Source organism: Pseudorca crassidens, chromosome 16 (genome assembly GCF_039906515.1).
Source record: "Pseudorca crassidens isolate mPseCra1 chromosome 16, mPseCra1.hap1, whole genome shotgun sequence".
NCBI classification, from domain to species: domain Eukaryota; kingdom Metazoa; phylum Chordata; class Mammalia; order Artiodactyla; family Delphinidae; genus Pseudorca; species Pseudorca crassidens.
The window spans coordinates 18778036-18799353 of record NC_090311.1 but is presented as its reverse complement, the minus strand read 5'-3'; the positions used below and the strand labels follow the sequence as shown (position 1 = coordinate 18799353).

The window sequence follows — 21318 nt, the reverse complement described above, 5'->3', positions numbered from 1 at the left end:
TTATGACAAACATTCCACATCCAGGTTCCTCTCTAGGCAGAAGTTCTTTGAGACGATGCCGTCTGCCTTGGCCAGTCAGAGAATGGAGTCATCTCACTCACCCATCCTGCGAATGGCCCTGCAGATAGCGTAGGTTTTAAACTGGCCATTGAACCTGCCTGTCACCTTGTCAACCTCAGCCACGTTCATCTGGATGGACGCATGGTCCTTGGCGCCGATGACGCGGTTGCCGGCGGAGCATTTCCGCAGCATGTACAGGTCCACGGACTCGCTGGCATCGTTCTGCGTGCTGAGGGAGCGTCTGGTGGTACCACAGTGAGCGTGAGCGCAGAATAAAAAAGCAGCAGTGTTCACTATTATAGGAGGCTTCATGCACTGATTTCCACTATTCTCAGGTTATACACTTAACTCAACAGGAGCAAAAATTCCCTTCATCGTTATATTCGTAGTAGTAAATATGATCTTCTTCCCGCAGCACTTTCTTGGCCTTTCAGGATGTCACTACATTACTCCAACCACGCTGATGCACACACAACATGAAATCTTTCATCTATAGGCTCATGCATCTCATTAACAGCAGTACTGCTAATAATCTTTATAATTTGAGAAGCTCTTGCATTCAAATGAGAAGTCTCAGTAGAGTAACAACTACTAACCTAGAATGGTTACATGGATGCTGCCCACCATATCCTATGTTTGAAGATCCTACTTATGTAAGTTTAAAATAAGCAAGGAAGGAATCGAATTCTTTTCAACCAGTTTCAAGCCCACACCATGACAATTATGTCTTTCTCAATAAATGAGATTAAGATAAGTTATGTAAGTTCATCAAAGTTAAATCATAGGCAAAAATCTTGTATATCACTACGGCTCATCCATTTCAACTAGGCTCTCAAGATGCAACGTTACCTGTCATGGAAGAACTTTTACATTTTCATGATCACACATTAATATCCACTTTTAAAATAGAACTTAACTAATATTGACAACTAAACTGACCCATACACATACACTAGATGCACAAGACCTTTTGAACCATTTATCAGCCATCACATAATTGCCCTATCATCACTACGAATCCTTTTCATGATAAATGAAATCAGTAACCCTTCCCTAACCGTAAAAACTATAGGCCAGGGGGGACCTTGAAGATGGCGGAAGAGTAAGACGCGGAGATCACCTTCCTCCCCACAGATACACCAGAAATGCATCTACACGTGGAACAACTCCTACAGAACACCTACTGAAGGCTGGCAGAAGACCTCAGACCTCCCAAAAGGCAAGAAACTCCCCACGTACCTGGGTAGGGCAAAAGAAAAAAAAAAAAAGAAAAAACAGAGACAAAAGAATAGGGACGGCACCTGCACCAGTGGGAGGGAGCTGTGAAGGAGGAAAAGTTTCCACACACTAGGAAGCCCCTACGCGGGCGGAGACTGCGGGAGGCAGAGGGGGGAGCTTCGAAGCCGCGGAGGAGAGCGCAGCAACGGGTGCGGAGGGCAAAGCGGGGAGATGCCCGCACAGAAGATCGGTGCCGACCGGCACTCACCAGCCCGAGAGGCTTGTCTGCTCACCCGCCGGGGCGGGCGGGGCTGCGAGCTGAGGCTCTGAGGCTCGGGTTTCGGTTTCGGATGGAGCGCAGGGAGAGGACTGGGGTTGGCGGCTTGAACATAGCCTGAAGGGGTTAGTGCACCACGGCTAGCCGGGAGGGAGTCCGGGTAAAAGTCTGCACCTGCCGAAGAGGCAAGAGACTTTTTCTTCCCTCTTTGTTTCCTGGTGCGTGAGGAGAGGGGTTTCAGAACGCTGCTTAAAGGAACTCCAGAGACGGGCGCGAGCCGCGGCTGAAAGCGCGGGCCCCAGAGACGGGCGCGAGCCGCGGCTGAAAGCGCGGACCCCAGAGACGGGCGCGAGCCGCGGCTGAAAGCGCGGACCCCAGAGACGGGCGCGAGCCGCGGCTGAAAGCGCGGACCCCAGAGACGGGCGCGAGCCGCGGCTGAGGGCGCGGACCCCAGAGACGGGCGCGAGCCGCGGCTGAGGGCGGGGACTCCAGAGACGGGCGCGAGCCGCGGCTGAGGGCGCGGACTCCAGAGACGGGCATGAGACGCTAAGGCTGCTGCTGCCGCCACCAAGGGGCCTGTGTGCGAGCGCAGGTCGCTCTCCACGCCCCTCTTCCGCGGAGCCTGTGCAGCCCGCCACTGCCAGGTTCCCGGGATCCGGGGACAACTTCCCCAGGAGAGCGCACAGCGCGCCTCAGGCTGGTGCAAGGTCACGCCGGCCTTTGCCGCCGCAGGCCCGCCCCCGCACTCTGTGCCCCTCCCTCCCCGCCGGCCTGAGTGAGCCAGAGCCTCCGAATCAGCGGCTCCTTTAACCCCGTCCTGTCTGAGCAAAAAACAGACGCCCTCCAGCGACCTACACGCAGAGGCAGGGCCAAATCCAAAGCTGAGCCCCTGTGAGCTGTGAGAACAAAGAAGAGAAACGGAAATCTCTCCCAGCAGCCTCAGAAGCAGCGGATTAAAGCTCCACAATCAACTTGATATAACTTGCATCTGTGGAACACCTGAATAGACAACCAATCATCCCAAATTAAGGAAGTGGACTTTAGGAGCAAGATCTATGATTTTTTTCCCTATTCCTCTTTTTGTGAATGTGTATATGTATGCTTCTGTGTGAGATCTTGTCTGTATAGTCTTGCTTCCACCATTTGTCCTAGGGTTCTATCCATGGTTTTTTTAAAAAATTTTTTTAATAATTTTAATTTTAATAACGTTATTATACTTTACCTTCTTTCTTTTCTTTCCTTCCTTCCTTCCTTCCCTCCTTTAGACAACGAATCATCCGAAATTGAGGAGGTGGTCTCTGACAGCAAGATTTATGATTTTTCCCCCTTTACCTCTTTTAGTGAGGGTGTATGTGTATGCTTCTGTGTAAGATTTTGTCTGTATAGCTTTGCTTACAACATTTATCCTAAGGTTCTATCCGTCCCTTTTTTTTCCTAAATAAGAATTTTTTAATTCAATAACTTTATTATAATTTTATTTTTACTGTATCTTCTTTCTGTCTTTTTTCCTTCTTTCCCTCCTTCCTTCCTCCCTCCCTCCCTCCCTTCTTTCCTTCTTGCCTTCTTTGCTTCTTTCTTTCTTTCTTCCTTCCTTCCTTCCCTCCTTTCCTTCTTTCTTTCCTCATACTTCTACTAATTACCTCTACTTTTTCTCCCTTTTATTCTGAGCCGTGTGGATGAAAGGCTCTTGGTGCTCCAGCCAGGAGTCAGGACTCAGCCTCTGAGGTAGGAGAGCCAACTTCAGGACACTGGTCAACAAGAGACCTCCCAGTTCCACATAATATCAAACGGCGAAAATCTCCCAGAGATCTCCATCTTAACACCAGCACCCAGCTTCACTCAACGACCAGCAAGCCACAGTGCTGGACAACCTATGCCAAACAACTAGCAAAACAGGAACACAACCCCACCCATTAGCAGAGAGGCTGCCTAAAATCATAATAAGGCCACAGACACCCCAAAACACACCACCAGACGTGAACCTGCCCACTAGAGAGACAAGATCCAGCCTCATCCACCACAACACAGGCACTAGTCCCCTCCACCAGGAAGCCTACACAACCCACTGAACCAACCTTAGCCACTGGAGACAGACATCAAAAACAGCGGGAACTACGAACCTAGAGTCTGCAAAAAGGAGACCCCAAACACAGTAAGATAAGCAAAATGAGAAGACAGAAAAACACACAGCAGATAAAGGAGCAAGATAAAAATGCACCAGACCTAACAAATGAAGAGGAAATAGCCAGTCTACTTGAAAAGGAATTCAGAATAATGATGGTAAGGATGATCCGAAATCTTGGAAATAGAATGGACAAAATGCAAGAAACAGTTAACAAGGACCTAGAAGAAATAAAGATGAAACAAGCAACGATGAACAACAAAATAAATGAAATTAAAAGTACTCTAGATGGGATCAATAGCAGAATAACTGAGGCAGAAGAACGGATAAGTGACCTGGAAGATAAAATAGTGGAAATAACTACTGCAGAGGAGAATAAAGAAAAAAGAATGAAAAGAACTGAGGACAGTCTCAGAGACCTCTGGGACAACATTAAACGCACCAACATTCGAATTATAGGGGTTCCAGAAGAAGAAGAGAAAAAGAAAGGGACTGAGAAAATATTTGAAGAGATTATAGTTGAAAACTTCCCTAATATGAGAAAGGAAATAGTTAATCAAGTCCAGGAAGCACAGAGAGTCTCATACAGGATAAATCCAAGGAGAAATACGCCAAGACACATATTAATCAAACTGTCAAAAATTAAATACAAAGAAAGCATATTAAAAGCAGCAAGGGGAAAATGACAAATAACACACAAGGGAATCCCCATAAGGTTAACAGCTGATCTCTCAGCAGAAACCCTACAAGCCAGAAGGGAGTGGCAGGACATACTGAAAGTGATAAAGGAGAAAAACCTGCAGCCAAGACTACTCTACCCAGCAAGGATCTCATTCAGATTTGATGGAGAAATTAAAACCTTTACAGACAAGCAAAAGCTGAGAGAGTTCAGCACCACCAAACCAGCTTTACAACAAATGCTAAAGGAACTTCTCTAGGCAAGAAACACAAGAGAAGGAAAAGACCTATAATAACGAACCCAAAACAATTTAGAAAATGGGAATAGGAACATACATATCGATAATTACCTTAAATGTAAATGGACTAAATGCTCCCACCAAAAGACACAGATTAGCTGAATGGATACAAAAACAAGACCCTTATATATGCTGTCTACAAGAGACCCACTTCAGACCTAGAGACACATACAGACTGAAAGTAAGGGGATGGAAAAAGATATTCCATGCAAATGGAAACCAAAAGAAAGCTGGAGTAGCAATTCTCATATCAGACAAAATAGACTTTAAAATAAGGACTATAGAAGAGACAAAGAAGGACACTACATAATGATCAAGGGATCGATCCAAGAAGAAGATATAACAATTGTAAATATTTATGCACCCAACATAGGAGCACCTCAATACATAAGGCAAATACTAACAGCCATAAAAGGGGAAATCGACAGTAACACATTCATAGTAGGGGACTTAAACACCCCACTGTCACCCATGGACAGATCATCCAAAATGAAAATAAATAAGGAAACACAAGCTTTAAATGATACATTAAACAAGATGGACTTAATTGATATTTATAGGACACTCCATCCAAAAACAACAGAATACACATTCTTCTCAAGTGCTCATGGAACATTCTCCAGGATAGATCATATCCTGGGTCACAAATCAAGCCTTGGTAAATTTAAGAAAATTGAAATTGTATCAAGTATCTTTTCTGACCACAACGCCATGAGACTAGATATCAATTACAGGAAAAGATCTATAAAAAATACAAACACATGGAGGCTAAACAATACACTACGTAATAATGAAGTGATCACTGAAGAAATCAAAGAGGAAATCAAAAAATACCTAGAAACAAATGACAATGGAGACACAATGACCCAAAACCTATGGGATGCAGCAAAAGCAGTTCTAAGGGGTAAGTTTATAGCACTACAAGCCCACCTTAAGAAGCAGGAAACATCTCGAATAAACAACCTAACCTTGCACCTCAAGCAATTAGAGAAAGAAGAACAAAAAAACCCCAAAGCTAGCAGAAGGAAAGAAATCATAAAAATCAGATCAGAAATAAATGAAAAAGAAATGAAGGAAACAATAGCAAAGATCAATAAAACTAAAAGCTGGTTCTTTGAGAAGATAAATAGATAAACCACTAGCCAGACTCATCAAGAAAAAAAGGAAGAAGACTCAAATCAATAGAATTAGAAATGAAAAAGGAGAGGTAATAACTGACACTGCAGAAATAAAAGAGATCATGAGAGATTACTACAAGCAACTCTCTGCCAATAAAATGGACAATCTGGAAGAAATGGACAAATTCTTATAAATGCACAACCTGCAAAGACTGAATCAGGAAGAAATAGAAAATATGAACAGACCAATCACAAGCACTGAAATTGAAACTGTGATTAAAAATCTTCCAACAAAGAAAAGCCCAGGACCAAATGGCTTCACAGGCGAATTCTAACAAACATTTAGAGAAGAGCTAACACCTATCCTTCTCAAACTCTTCCAAAATATAGCAAAGGGAGGAACACTCCCAAACTCATTACACGAGGCCACCATCACCTTGATACCAAAACCAGACAAGGATGTCACAAAGAAAGAAAACTACAGGCCAATAGCACTGATGAACATACATGCAAAAATCCTCAACAAAATACTAGCAAACAGAATCCAACAGCACATTAAACGGATCATACACCATGATCAAGTGGGGTTTATTCCAGGAATGCAAGGATTCTTCCATATACGCAAATCTATCAATGTGATAAACCATATTAACAAATTGAAGGAGAAAAACCATATGATCATCTCAATAGATGCAGAGAAAGCTTTTGACAAAATTCAACACCCATTTATGATTAAAACCCTGCAGAAAGTAGGCATAGAGGGAACTTTCCTCAACATAATAAAGGCCATATATGACAAGCCCACAGCAAACATCATCCTCAATGGTGAAAAACTGAAAGCATTTCCACTAAGATCAGGAACAAGACAAGGTTGCCCACTCTCACCACTCTTATTCAACATAGTTTTGGAAGTTTTAGCCACAGCAATCAGAGAAGAAAAGGAAATAAAAGGAATCCAAATCAGAAAAGAAGTAAAGCTGTCACTGTTTGCAGATGACATGATACTATACATAGAGAGTCCTAAAGATGCTACCAGAAAACTACTGGAGCTAATCAATGACTTTGGTAAAGTGGCAGGATACAAAATTAATGCACAGAAATCTCTGGCATTCCTATATACTAATGATGAAAAATCTGAAAGTGAAATCAAGAAAACACTCCCATTTACCATTGCAACAAAAAGAATAAAATATCTAGGAATAAACCTACCTAAGGAGACAAAAGACCTGTATGCAGAAAATTATAAGACACTGATGAAAGAAATTAAAGATGATACAAATAGATGGAGAGATATACCATGTTCTTGGATTGGAAGAATCAACATTGTGAAATGACTCTACTACCCAAAGCAATCTATAGATTCAATGCAATCCCTATCAAACTACCACTGGCATTTTTCACAGAAGTAGAACAAAAAATTTTGCAATTTGTATGGAAACACAAAAGACCCCGAATAGCCAAAGCAATCTTGAGAACGAAAAAAGGAACTGGAGGAATCAGGCTCCCTGACTTCAGACTACACTACAAAGCTACAGTTATCAAGACGGTATGGTACTGGCACAAAAACAGAAAGATAGATCAATGGAACAGGACAGAAAGCCCAGAGATAAACCCACGCACATATGGACACCTTATTTTTGATAAAGGTGGCAGGAATGTACAGTGGAGAAAGGATAGCGTCTTCAATAAGTGGTGCTGGGAAAACTGGACAGGTACATGTAAAAGTATGAGATTAGAACACTCCCTAACACCATACACAAAAATAAGCTCAAAAAGGATTAAAGACCTAAATGTAAGGCCAGAAACTATCAAACTCTTAGAGGAAAACATAGGCAGAACACTCTATGACATAAATCACAGCAAGATCCTTTCTGACCCACCTCCTAGAGTAAGGGAAATAAAAACAAAAATAAACAAATGGGACCTAATGAAACTTCAAAGCTTTTGCACAGCAAAGGAAACCATAAACAAGATGAAAAGACAACCCTCAGAATGGGAGAAAATATTTGCAAATGAAGCAACTGACAAAGGATTAATCTCCAAAATTTACAAGCAGCTCATGCAGCTCAATAACAAAAAACAAACAACCCAATCCAAAAATGGGCAGAAGACCTAAAAAGACATTTCTCCAAAGAAGATATACAGACTGCCAACAAACACATGAAAGAATGCTCAACATCATTAATTATTAGAGAAATGCAAATCAAAACTACAATGAGATATCATCTCACACCAGTCAGAATGGCCATCATCAAAAAATCTAGAAACAATAAATGCTGGAGAGGGTGTGGAGAAAAGGGAACACTCTTGCACTGCTGGTGGGAATGTGAATTGGTTCAGCCACTATGGAGAACAGTATGGAGGTTCCTTAAAAAACTACAAATAGAACTACCATATGACCCAGCAATCCCACTCCTGGGCATATACCCTGAGAAAACCAAAATTCAAAGAGTCATGTACCAAAATGTTCATTGCAGCTCTATTTACAATAGCCCGGAGATGGAAACAACCTAAGTGTCCATCATCGGATGAATGGATAAAGAAGATGTGGCACATATATACAATGGAATATTACTCAGCCATAAAAAGAAACGAAATTGAGCTATTTGTAATGAGGTGGATAGACGTAGAGTCTGTCATACAGAGTGAAGTAAGTCAGAAAGAAAAAGACAAATACCGTATGCTAACACATATATATGGAATTTAAGAAAAAAAAATGTCATGAAGAACCTAGGGGTAAGGCAGGAATAAAGACGCAGACCTCCTAGAGAACGGACTTGAGGTTATGGGGAGGGGGAAGGGTGAGCTGTGACAGGGCGAGAGAGAGTCACAGACATATACACACTAACAAACGTAGTAAGGTAGATAGCTAGTGGGAAGCAGCCGCATGGCACAGGGATATTGGCTCGGTGCTTTGTGACAGCCTGGAGGGGTGGGATAGGGAGGGTGGGAGGGAGGGAGACGCAATAGGGAAGACATATGGGAACATATGTTTATGTATGACTGATTCACTTTGTTATAAAGCAGAAACTAACACACCATTGTAAAGCAATTATACCCCAATAAAGATGTTAAAAAAAACAAAACAAAAACTATAGGCCATCAATGATTCTGCAGCTATGAATACACAGATTATGAAGATTTTAATTTTGATTCCTCTACGATTCCCACATCAGATCTAAAACCAGGAGAATTATGACTAATAGAAGTCAACAGCCGAGTAGTATAGAGCTAGTCATCGATTATTAGTTTCAACTGAAAATGTTTTACACTCATGAGCTATACCTTCTTTAGGTCTAAAAACAGCTGCTATCCCAGGGTGCCTAAATTAAAGAACTCTAATCTCGACAGGAACAGGCCTATGCTGTGGACAATAATCAGTATTAGTTGTTTTCCTGTGTTCAAAGATAGGACAGAGGGAGACGGCTGAGACGTGGGGTGAATTCAGAGCCCATGGTGGATGCCCTCTCCAAGCTCCAGGATAGGAATGGGGCCTCTGGGGTCCCAGGCCACCCACCACACCCTCCTGAGCGGGATCTTGGGAACATTCTGTGTCGGTGATGAGGTGGTCCGAACACTAGTCATGGCCCTGACGCTGCGTCCTATGAGGGCCCCATGCTCTTGGGATCATGCCCCACACTGTGGGTCTGCCCTGTAGGGTCCTTCCTGCCGCAGAAGCAGAGACCCCCCAGCAAGCAGCCCCGTCCCCAACAGGCAGGAAGAGGGCAGGGGAGCAGGGCACCAGAGGAATCTCACTCAGACACCAGCATCCTAGGGGTGCCAGCGGGGACAGCCATGACACAGATGAGGCACAGCTCAAGGGACGGGGCCAGAGGGCCCCACAGGCGACTGGTCAGATCCCAGCTCATCTGTGCCCCGGACACCCTGTCCCTAAATGCAGATTCTTCAGATGCAAACAGGCAGACCTTCAGACTGAAAGTCAGCTCTTCCAAAATGACCCCTCAGCAAACACTGCAGGATTCCACTCATATGGGGGCCCTAGAGTCGACAACTCATGGACCGAAGTGGACGGCGGTGCTGGGGCTGCAGGAGCGGGTGGGCAGTGAGACTTTCATGGTTGTGGAACTTTGGTTTTACAAGATGAAAAGTTCTAGGATGGTGGTGATGGCTCCACAAGGTGAACGCACCTGATGCCTTGGAAATGTGCACTTAAAATGGTGACGATGGTAAAGGGTGTGTGATGTGTGTTTTATTTCACTTAAAATAAAATTTTTAAGTGATGTCTTGTTAATTGAGATTCCAATTCGACTCCCCTTTACACAAATGGGTGAGGCCCAAGCACCGTCCTCCACCTCTGGGGCCATCGTTGTACCCTCACATGGCACGTGGGGGACCATTCTTAGGCGCCTAGTCTGTGCTGAGCTGTGTCCAGGGGAACCCAGACAGCGGTGATCCCCATGGTTTGGATATGATATATGATATGCTGTGATAATATGATACCACTGAGGGTTGCCACTCAGCAGAACACGGAGCAGCAACCCGCTCAAAGGTACCCGTCTCCATATGAACGTGACAAGATTAAGAGAAGAAAAGGGTCCATAGGTTAATCAGGGCAACACCCTCAATTAAGTTGTTAGAAATCTCAGAAGGGATGAGACACACTGCGGGCAAAGAGCAGATATGGGGTCTCCCCCTGCACACGAGACTGACCCATACAGATGGGGTGAGACCCACACAATCCCGACCCTGCACCTGGGGACACACAATCACAGTCTCCAGGGTGACCTCACCTCCCCAGACCCTGCACCTGGGGTCACACGTCCCCTTGGTCAGGACACCATGGCTGTGCTGGCTGAGCCCCCAACGTGGGAAGGAGCTGGGTCCCCGGGCCCTCCTGGGACTGTAGAAAGAAGTGTAGGGTCCATCTCCTCCCCCCACGCCAGTCCCAGAGAAGTCAGTCCCCTCCTCTTTTCATTTGTGTTCCATGTGATTTTCATTGTTTTTAAAACTTTCATGCTAAAGTTGAACACACTACCTTGGTTCAGACAGGCTCGGCCCTTGGCTCTCTCTCAGGTGTTGAGAAAACTCATGAGACAGCAGCACTGAAAGAGGAGGGGCAGGTCTAGACTCTGCTGAGCAGAGATGGTCGGCTGGAAGGCGATCACAGGGGCACATCTCATCTGCTGCCCATCGGCCTTAAGCCACGATCCACGTGCCCAGCAGTCAACTCACCAGGTAATCCTGCCTCTCTCCTCACTCTGTGTGTGCTGGTGAACTGGAATAATTACCACAGAGCACACCTGAGGAGTCTCCATGAGCCCCAGGTAAAGTGAACCTCACAGGGGTAAGGACCAAGGTCCCTACCACAGCACTGACCCCGGGGAGGGCCATGAACCACACTCAGAGCAGAGGCTGTTACTGAGACAAGCCCGCCTCAGCTCCAGACCCCAGACATTTGAGCACTAACATTCAGACACAGGCACGGAGCTTCCCAGAACTAAGGCCAGGCCTGGTGTCTACCTAGATCTCCACATCCCCCCTGAGGCTCCCAGGACTGAGGGCAGGCCTGGTCTCTAGCCAGGTCTCCATGTCCGCCCTGAAGCTCCCAGGACTGAGGCCAGGCCTGGTGTCTACCCAGGTCTCCACATCCCCCCTGAGGCTCCCAGGACTGAGGCCAGGCCTGGTCTCTACCCAGGTCTCCATGTCCGCCCTGAAGCTCCCAGGACTGAGGCCAGGCCTGGTGTCTACCTAGAGCTCCACATCCCCCCTGAGGCTCCCAGGACTGAGGCCAGGCCTGGTGTCTACCTAGAGCTCCACATCCCCCCTGGGGCTCCCAGGACTGAGGCCAGGCCTTGTCTCTACCCAGGTCTCCACGTCCGCCCTGAAGCTCCCAGGACTGAGGCCAGGCCTTGTCTCTACCCAGGTCTCCACGTCCGCCCTGAAGCTCCCAGGACTGAGGCCAGGCCTGGTGTCTACCTAGAGCTCCACGTCCGCCCTGAAGCTCCCAGGACTGAGGCCAGGCCTGGTGTCTACCCAGGTCTCCACGTCCGCCCTGAAGCTCCCAGGACTGAGGCCAGGCCTGGTGTCTACCCAGGTCTCCACGTCCGCCCTGAAGCTCCCAGGACTGAGGCCAGGCCTGGTCTCTAGCCAGGTCTCCATGTCCTAGTGCACACAGAACACAGTCAGGTCTAAATGTTCTCGTTGCAGACAGCATATGGTCAGATCTAAGCATATTCAGTATAGACAGAACACGGGAAGGTCTAAATCTACTGTGTAGGCAGAACTTGGCCAGCTTTAAACTAGCTTAGGGCTGCTTTCCCAGGAGGCAGGTCACACACATGGGGTCTCTCATCTCTGGACAGGGGCTCACCCTCTTGTGGGAACCAGGATGTAAATATCTTGGAAAACGTCAGACTCCACACTTCTCCCACATCAGGAAGCTGAACAAAATCTTTCCGTCATCAAACATTTCAATGTGTGAAACAAAAACGATACCAATTTCTCTGGCCACATGATGGCCAGGATCCTGGAGTAAGCCAGGAACTTCTTATAGTGCAGCCCAGTATCCTGCAAGGACAGACCAGCAGCGGCCTGATTCCAGCGCCCTGGGCGCCTATCAGGAGGCGGCCGCACTGGAAGCCCAGGCAGGACAGTCCATCCCGCCATCTGATTGCAGGTGGAGCACATTCAGGGCAGCCGAGAGCACCACACTCTGGTCCTGCTTCCCAGCAGCAGGGAGGGCTGATGGCTCCTAGTCAGGTGGCTTCGTGTACCAGGGATGATGCCCAGTGTGTACCTTGCTGTCTCTGAAGGAAGAACAGGGGGAAGAGGTTGGGGCACAGAGGCCATCCAAGTGGAGAACAAATGGATAAACCCTCCTGTCTGGGCGTCGGGACCCTCCGAGGAAAGAGGCGCTAGCCCCATCCAAATTGGGGAACACAGGAGCTAACTTCAGGCCCTGGAGGTCAGGGCAACAGGAGGGGTGCACCCTGGCCCTGGCCGGGTTCTCCAACTGTGACTTGTAGCTTAAAGGGGACCTGGGGCAGATGACTGAATGTAATGGGGGCCTCAGGTGGACCCTGAATGGGACTTAATGAAGGTGTGAAGGACTTTACTGAGACAGTTACAGCAAGCAGAAGACAGACTCTGTGTTAGGACATTCTGCTCCATTCGTTTAAATGCCCGAGATCCATGACCTTTACATGGCTACACAGGGTCATCTGAGCAGATGCGTGCTGACGTATTTGGGGCCCAATTCAGCCTGTAATCAACTTGCAAGTGGTTCTGGCAAACACACACAGGTGTACACACATGCGTGCACAGGCACACACACTAACATATGCACGTGCACAGCACAAATATATGCATACACTAGCACATGAACACACATGCACACGCATACACAGCACACATATGCCCATGCACACACTAACGAGTGTGTGCAAATGCACAGATGCCCCTACACACGCACATGCGCAGCACATGTATACACACATGCACAGGCATAGCACACACACAGGGAATAAATACTATGAAATATTAATTCCCGAAAATAGTGAAGCTCATATGTATTTTTCCCTTTTTCTTAGCTTTGATGTTTTTCAAAATAAAAAGTTTAAGAAAAAGTTAATGGTAAATAATTTTTGATTCATAGGACTTTCTGAAGTTATTCCACAAATATTTATGATGTGAGAAATTAATGTACATATTACTTGTGTCCACTGATGGATGAATGGAGAAGCAAACCATGGTCCATCCATACAATGGAATGCTCTTCAGCCTAAAAAGGAAGGCAGTTCTGACACAGGCTGCAGTAGGGATGAACCTTGAGGGCATTATGCTCAGTGACATAAGCCAGACACAAAAGAACAAATGATGTTTGATTCTACTCATACAGGCCCCTAGAGCCGTCGGATCCATAGAGACAGAAAGTAGGATGGTGGGTTCCAGAGGCGAGGGAGGGGAATGGGGAGTTAGTGTTTAATGGGAACAGTTTCAGTTTTGCAAGATGAAAAAGTTTGGAGATGGCTGGTGGTCATGGTTACACAACAGTATGAACTATTTCATGACCTCAAAATGTGCACTTAAATGGTTAAGATGGTAAATTTTACGTTATGTGTATTTGACCACAATTTTTAAAACTTTTAAAAAAAACAACAGGAAATAGTCCATGAATGCAACAAGATGCACAACTTTACTAATAACCCAGGGAATTAAAACCATAAGAAAAAACTATGCCTAAACGTACCAGACCGGCAAACATGAAAGACACTGTATCAACTATCAGCAGGATGTGGAGCAATGGAAAGCCTAATACACGGCGAGGATGCACCCACTTCTGAAACAATCCAGCCTCAGACAGTGAAATCCGTGCACACAGGGACCCACAGTGCTGCGCCCAGTTAAATACACACCCCCGAGCACCGCACCAGGACACACAGACATGGACTACACAGCCACAGGAGCTAGAGCCAAAACCAACCTGAAGGCCATCACAACTGGATACAGAAATGAACTATGCACGCTCATACGAAGGAATTCCACAGCAATTATGTTTTAAAGTTACTAAAAACTATAACAATTATTTAAAAAAACTATATCCACAAGATGAAAGAATCTCATGGATACAATGTTGAGCCACCACGAGCTACAAAGCAACACGCGCAGTAAACCTGTGTACAGAGCCGGGAACCAGGCACAGCTGGGCTGCCTTATTTATGGATGCGTGCCTGGGGGTACACTCTGAGGACAAGATTACTGTCACAGGATTGGGAGAACAGCTGCCTCAGCGTGGGGACGAGGCTTGACAAGGGAAGGGTACTCCTGGGTGCCCGCTCGTCATGTTCTATCCCTTGATCTTTCTGATTATTCTTTACTTGTATATATAAAAAAATTCTTTTTTTTTTCCTTTGGCTACACCGCATGGCTTATGGAATCTTAGTTCCCCAACCAGGGATTGAACCTGTGCCCTCAGCAGTGAAAGCGCAAGTCCTAACCACTGGACCACCAGGGAATTCCTTACATGCATATAACATAATTCTTAATATTAAAGTTTATCATTTTTGTTTATAAAGAACGGAGGCCTGCTTCTCCCAGGGAAGCAAAGGAGGATGGTTTCTACCAGTGAAATCCCGATGCCGTGGCTTCTTCAACCATCAAGCCTGGTGGCAACTCCTGTGAGTGGGGCATTGGGGCCACGACGCTCAGAAGGAGGCTCTGGGACCTCAGTCCTGGGTCCCGGCCTCCGAGGAGCCCACCCCTCCCGGTCAAACCTCTCGGTCATTGTGTGCATGACGCCCTTGCTTTCGTTGCTCTGGCACAGTTCGGCTGTCACCGTTGCTGGGAGAGAAAGAAGAAATGTGCAGATGCAAGAAGCGGGCTTCAAGCTGACCCACCTCCTGCTACGGAGCTGACGCCACCGCTTCTAAGAGAGGACGCGGCCCCAGAATGCAGCCTCACCGGCTGAGCTCTACCCATGCCAGGGCCCGCGTGTCTGACGCCACGGGGAGAATTCCATGAGGTGCCCCCAGCCTGCCTGGTTGGACGTAACGGGGCTTTCAGACACGCGGGTTCTGTCTGACCCCACAAAACTGGAGGCCTCCAGGTTGTCACCTTTGATAACTGCGTTGAGATTTAATTCCCACACCACGCAATTCATCCATTTTAAGTATAAAGCTCAGCGGTGTTGTATATACTCACAGGGTTGTGCAACCGTCGACACAATCCATTACAGAACATTTCCACTGTCTCCTCCAAACGCCCACCCCTCAGAGGTCACCCCGCATTCCCCACAGCCCCGGCATAACTAATCCACTTTCTGCCTCTATGGATTTGGCTGTTCTGTGTGTTTCGTGTACATGGAGCAACACACTAATTGTCCGTTTGCGTCCGGCTTCTCTCGCTGAGCATCATGTTTTTGAGGCTCATCCGTGTTATAGCCTGTGTCAGTGCTTCACTCCTTTTCATGGCTGAGTAATATTCACTCCCTCTGCTTTTAACTCTATAATTATGACTCCCTGCCCACACTGCATAGGGCTGATGAGAAGTTTACCTTCCATTATTCTTGGGGCATAACCTGCACTTTTAACCAACACCCAGAGGTCCTGTGCAGAGGCCGAAAGCCCAGCCCTACCTGGTGCACAGACACTCCATGTGACCAGATCCCAGGAGGAAGGGTAAGATGGTCCTGCATGTTTAGGGGGCCAGCGCCCTATGGTCTCATGTGCAAACACCTCGCTGGTCAGCGTCCTGCGAGAGCTGTCCCCAGGGCACCGTGCGGGGGACACAGAAGGGTCAGGGGTCACGGCACCACCTTTATTTCAGGCCCACTCATGGCGACTGTCTACTTGGAAAGGACTGAGGCTCCAGGGGAGGGTCCTTCCTGCCTCTTCCAGCTTCTGGGGCCTCCAAGAGTCCCTGGACTTGTGGTTGCATCCCTCCCACCTCTGTCTCCGTCTTCATGTGGCTTCTCCTCTGTGTGTCTCCTCTCATGTTATAAGGACACAGTCACACAGGATTAGGGCCACCATAATGCCCTTGTATTACCTACTTACAAAACCAGGTCCTACTTCCAAATGGGGTCACGTCCTGAGGCCCTGGGGTCAAGATGTGGATGACTCTTTCAATGGGGGGTACACAATCCCCCTTCACTCTGAAATAACAGATCCCACAGGACTGGTGTCCTTATCAGAAGAGGATAACAGGACACAGACACAAGGTGCACACCCAGGACCACTCTCAAGCGTATCTCACCCAGGTCCCATCCCTGGCTTCAACCTTGGTCCCATCCTTGCTGGGCCTGCACAGCTGAGTCTCAGCAAGAATCCTGCTGAGTCCGTGGAGAAATGACGGCACCAGAACACACCACCCCAGAATGTGCTTCTTTGGCATGTGGGTAACTTTGATCTAAAGGCTACTGAGAAGCAGCAGATGTAAGAAAAGCTCTAGGTCAGGGCACAAGCTTTCCTCCTGCGAAGGAAATTCATTTACGGAGGAGACGCCCACTGAACAAACCTCACTAAACATGCTTGTTCACCATGGTTTCCTGGCTGCCTTTCTGTAACTTACTCCCCTGAAAAGAAGCCCAAACCCCTTTCTTTGAACAGTCCAAGATGGGTGACCAGCCCAAGTTCTATTCACCCTTGGGGTGATCATCACCGGTTGCCCCCGTGTGTATGTGTGACACCATGAACACTTCTGTGAACCAACATCATCCTAATGAACTTGTATGTGTCTTTCTCTTGTTGATCTGTCCTTGGCCAGTCTTGTGCATGGGGCCCCAGCTGGAGAAGGGGCAGAGGAAAGATGCTCTTTCCTCCTGTGCAGAGGACCCTCCCTCGATATCTGGTCACCCCAGATACCAGGTCACCCCAGATATCTGATCAGTTCCTCATCCCCCACCTCCCCTAGGTAATGCCTGACTGCAAGGATTCTGGTAGGTCAGTTTAGTCAGAACCCCCGCCGACCCCCGATGTCTACTCTTAGCAAGTGTCCGTCGTGACCCCTTCATTCTGCTCATCAATTGTAAACCCCTTGCCCTCGGGGGATTCAGGATGGAGTCCAGTTCTATGCAGGGGCTTCTTTTCCCCCATTGCAATAGCTCCTGAATAAAATCTGTTTTTGCTGCTTTGATCACCATCTGGCTCAGGTTCTAATTGAAAGAGGACACAGGAGGAAGAGAAGATGTCTGTCTACACGCCAAGGAGGGAGACCTCAGGAGAAACAACTCTGCCCACACCTAGACCTCAGAGCTCTAGCCTCCAAAACCCGTGAGACAATAAATGGCTGTTGTTTAACCACCCGGTCTGCGGTGTCTGTTATGGTAGCCCCAGGAAACTCAGACACCATTCTCTATGGAGAAGTGGTGAAGAGCTGGGTTTGCATCTGAGCTCCACCAGTCACCCCAGCATCCATGCCTCGATTTCTCACCTGTAAAATGGGATTGGTAATAGTGCCCATCTCACAGGGTTGGAGGGTGGATTCCGTGAGCTAAAGCGTGTGAGGAGCTCAAAACTGAGGTTCACGATAACCATGCAGTGTGTTGGTCATCACCCCGACATTCTGGACCCTCTCCTCTGAGGGGGAAGAGTTCCCTCTAGTCTGGGGGAGGCCCATGCACCAGGACCGTCTCCAGCTGTTAGAAACTCTCTGTATAGCTGAAAAGGATCAGAATTTGCCACCCCAAACACACCACTTTGGCATAAGGGTCATTTTGAGCCAAAGGCAATTGAGAAGCAGTAAAAAGAAAAACTCTGCCCTTCCCCATCTGCCTTATCCCTTTGTGAGGATGTGCCCCTCCGTCTCCTGTACCAGGAAGGGGAGAAGAAATCTTATCACCTGAGAAGGTTCTGACTTCAGTCTGCGGAACAAACCTCACTAAATCATCTTTGTCTTCCATTATTTCCCATTTATTTACCGTCCCACAACTTACTGCCATTAGAAGCTGAAACCTGTTTTCCTTTGTCTTGTCACTTCTCTACTAACTTATCACACTTGGTTAAAATGGCGCATAAGTCTCTAAGTCTGTCTCTTTGGGTCTCCACTTCTTTTTTGTGTATGGCTCTTTACACAGACATAATAAACCTTTTGCTCCTGTTAATCTGTCATTTGTCAGTTTAATTTGCTGATCTCTGGTCCAGAACATAAGCGGTAGAGGAAAAGTTTTTCCACCCCTACAGGGCACTGAGCACACCAACAGCCAACCCCCCCATTGGTTCTTGCTCTGCCTCAGCAGCAGCAGAGACCCCATACCTCTCCCCATCTATGAAAGGTACGCAACTAGCACCCCGCCTCCGTCTTCCCTCGCAGCCTGTCCTGTGGCTCTCTCAGCTCACGCCCTGTCTCACAAATGCCCACCCCCTGGGAGTGAGCATGGAACCACAGACCACTGGGGACATTCGACACTCAGACAGCAGGTGTCCAGGTGGCTGGAGCTAGACTCTGCCACGCAGCACACACGGGAGTGAGTGCATCCTCGTGCCATCCAGCCACGATGGCCCCACACATTCCCCCACACAGGTCTCAGGCCAGGGCTCAGACCCCCAAACCCCACCCTCAGGACTCTGCAGTGTGGGATGACTGCACCACAGGGCCCCCATGTGGGAGTGTGCTCAGCTCTGACATAGGGACACACACCTCTGCTGTCCTTATTAGGAGAACAGGGGTGGGTCTGCACCGCTCCCAACCACCCACCCTGTCACACCCCCTTCGCAGCCAAATGGAGTACTGACCCTCCTAGATCCTATTCCAGTTGGGCCAGGTCTCAATGATTCCAAACCAAGGGGCTCTGGTGACTCCTGGGATCTCACAGGGATTCCCCATCTTGCTTTCTAAGGGAAAACCACTGAGTTTCAAATGAAGGAAACCAGAACTCATCAACCCAAAATGTGCCCATCTGGCATAAGGATTATTCTGAGCGGAAGGCCACTGAAAACCAGCAGATACAGGAAAAGCTTTAAGAACAGGGCACATCCAATAAAGATGTTAAAAAAAAAAAAAAGAAAAGAAAAAGAACAGGGCGCACAAGCTTTTCTCCGTAGAGGAAATTCACCTTATAAAGGAAATGCCCACTTGTAGCGACCTCTCCTTCTCCCATAGCTGGAAGAGGAGGCATCTTAACAATTCTCATCAATGGACACAGCACCGACTTGAATCTGCATCACAAATGCCACTAAACCCCCTTGTTCACCGCGCTTTCCTGGCTGCCTTTCCATAACTTACTCTCCCCAAACCACTTCCCTTTGTCCAGTCCAAGATGGTATTTAAGTCCTCAATTCTCACTGCCCCCTTGAGTAATATTTCTTCATAAACTTCCACATGGACATATGTCATGTGATCTTTCATTCTCTTGTTAGTCTGTCTTTTCTCAGTTTTTTTTTTTCTTAGTTTAACTTCTGGGTTCCAGGCACTGAACCCGGAAGGGGAAAGGGCACTGGAAGTGGCTGCCACCCATCGTGAAAGCCATATTGGAATCTTCAAGAATGGCGTGAGCGGGTTGTTAAACACAGCTAGTGTTAGAAATTAACTTACCCTACAGTTGAATACACTATATGAAGAATAAAGGCAGCAAATTCTAAAAACTCACCACTATCACTGTAGACTTTGCTGGCTACGTAATGCATCTACTACTGTCTCTGCTCAGGCTCTTACTCCCTCCCACCCATAGTGTGTGTGGTGGAAACGTTCGCTGGGGTTCTTCCCAACTCCGCTTTCAGGAACATCACATTGGAAACTTGAAACTGGCCACCGTGGGAATATCTACACCACAGAAATGGCAAATGCCAGTCTTGGTTGATTGTTTTGTTGATGGTCTAGACTTAGAAAGTGATGGGGAAAGTGTGACACGTGCAGACCAGATGCACAGGTGTGTGTCTGTGGTGCTGCATTGTAATGACTGAGAGAATATTCTTCCACATCCGAAACCCAGGATGCGATTCAGTAGAGGCTGTTGACATCACAGAGGAAAAAATGAGGTTCAGCTCAATTGGGTTCGTAGTGTTATTCCTTAATTACAAGAAAATACCAAGGAATGTTTGTGACGTCAGGACCACTCTCACCCGTGGCTGGGAAATGGGAGCTGAGCAAACATCCACAAAAGCATCCGTGAGGCCCCAGGTTCTCTGGAATCTACACCAGAGTCCTAGCTACTAGTGTATCTGGTGAATTGTGTACTATACAGCCTGTGTATCAGTTTAGCTAATAAACATATATGCCCATATACGCACCTTTTGGGGGAGCCCATTGACAACAGAGGATTGTGTGTTATGTTATTACATGATATCAGCATATTATCACCTTTGTTATCTGTGTACCACTGTCCTTCACATCAGCTTTTAAACTGTGCACACATGCTGGTTCTTTTCCCTGGAGAGCCAGGTCCTGCCCATTGGCCAGCATGCCCCTGCCCTTGACCCTGTCACCACCTCTGATGGAACCTGGACCCTGAAACATCAGCTCGACTTGCACCCAAGACATAAGTGTCCAGGGGTATGGATTTTCTAGACTTTCACCTCAATTCCACGACTTGCCGAATTGGATAAACACAGCCATTTTGCACACTCGGTTGTCAGTGAGGGCAGCGGGCAGAGCTCCTACGAGACGGAGGAGGAGGAACACAGCGTGTCCAACTGGCAGGTCCACAGTGACGGCTGTGGTGAAGCCAGGCGCGGTTCTCACAAGAGAACCAGACAAGGATGCTGTGCTCTAGCACGTCCGCATCTGGGCACCATCACTGCGGGAGGGAGGATCACCTTAAGTGACCTCAGCCTTACTCAGGCCTGAGTGAATGAAGGAATGAACAAATGAAGGAAGGAAAGGGCAGTGACCCAGCAAGGGGTCCACAGGGACCCCAGCCCCTTTGCCAGAGAAAGTCCAGAGTCACTCCCAATAGGGAGCTCACCTGACACTTGCATTGCAGGCCCTTGACACATACTCCTTGACCCCAACCATGAGTCTGTTCAGAGTGAATGAACAAACGTCACCCCCAGATACAGTCACAGGAGCCCCTACATTTAAGGTCACCCCCGTACCTTATAGGCACACAGACACTTCTACCTACAAGATTCAGTGTTCCTCCAAGAAAATCCA

General features: G+C 47.4%; 1 pseudogene; it reads right to left on the bottom strand.

The window, feature by feature from the left end:
* On the bottom strand, nt 1–372 carry LOC137209495 (small ribosomal subunit protein eS21 pseudogene; annotated as a pseudogene).
* Between the last annotated feature and the right edge of the window lie 20946 nt (nt 373–21318).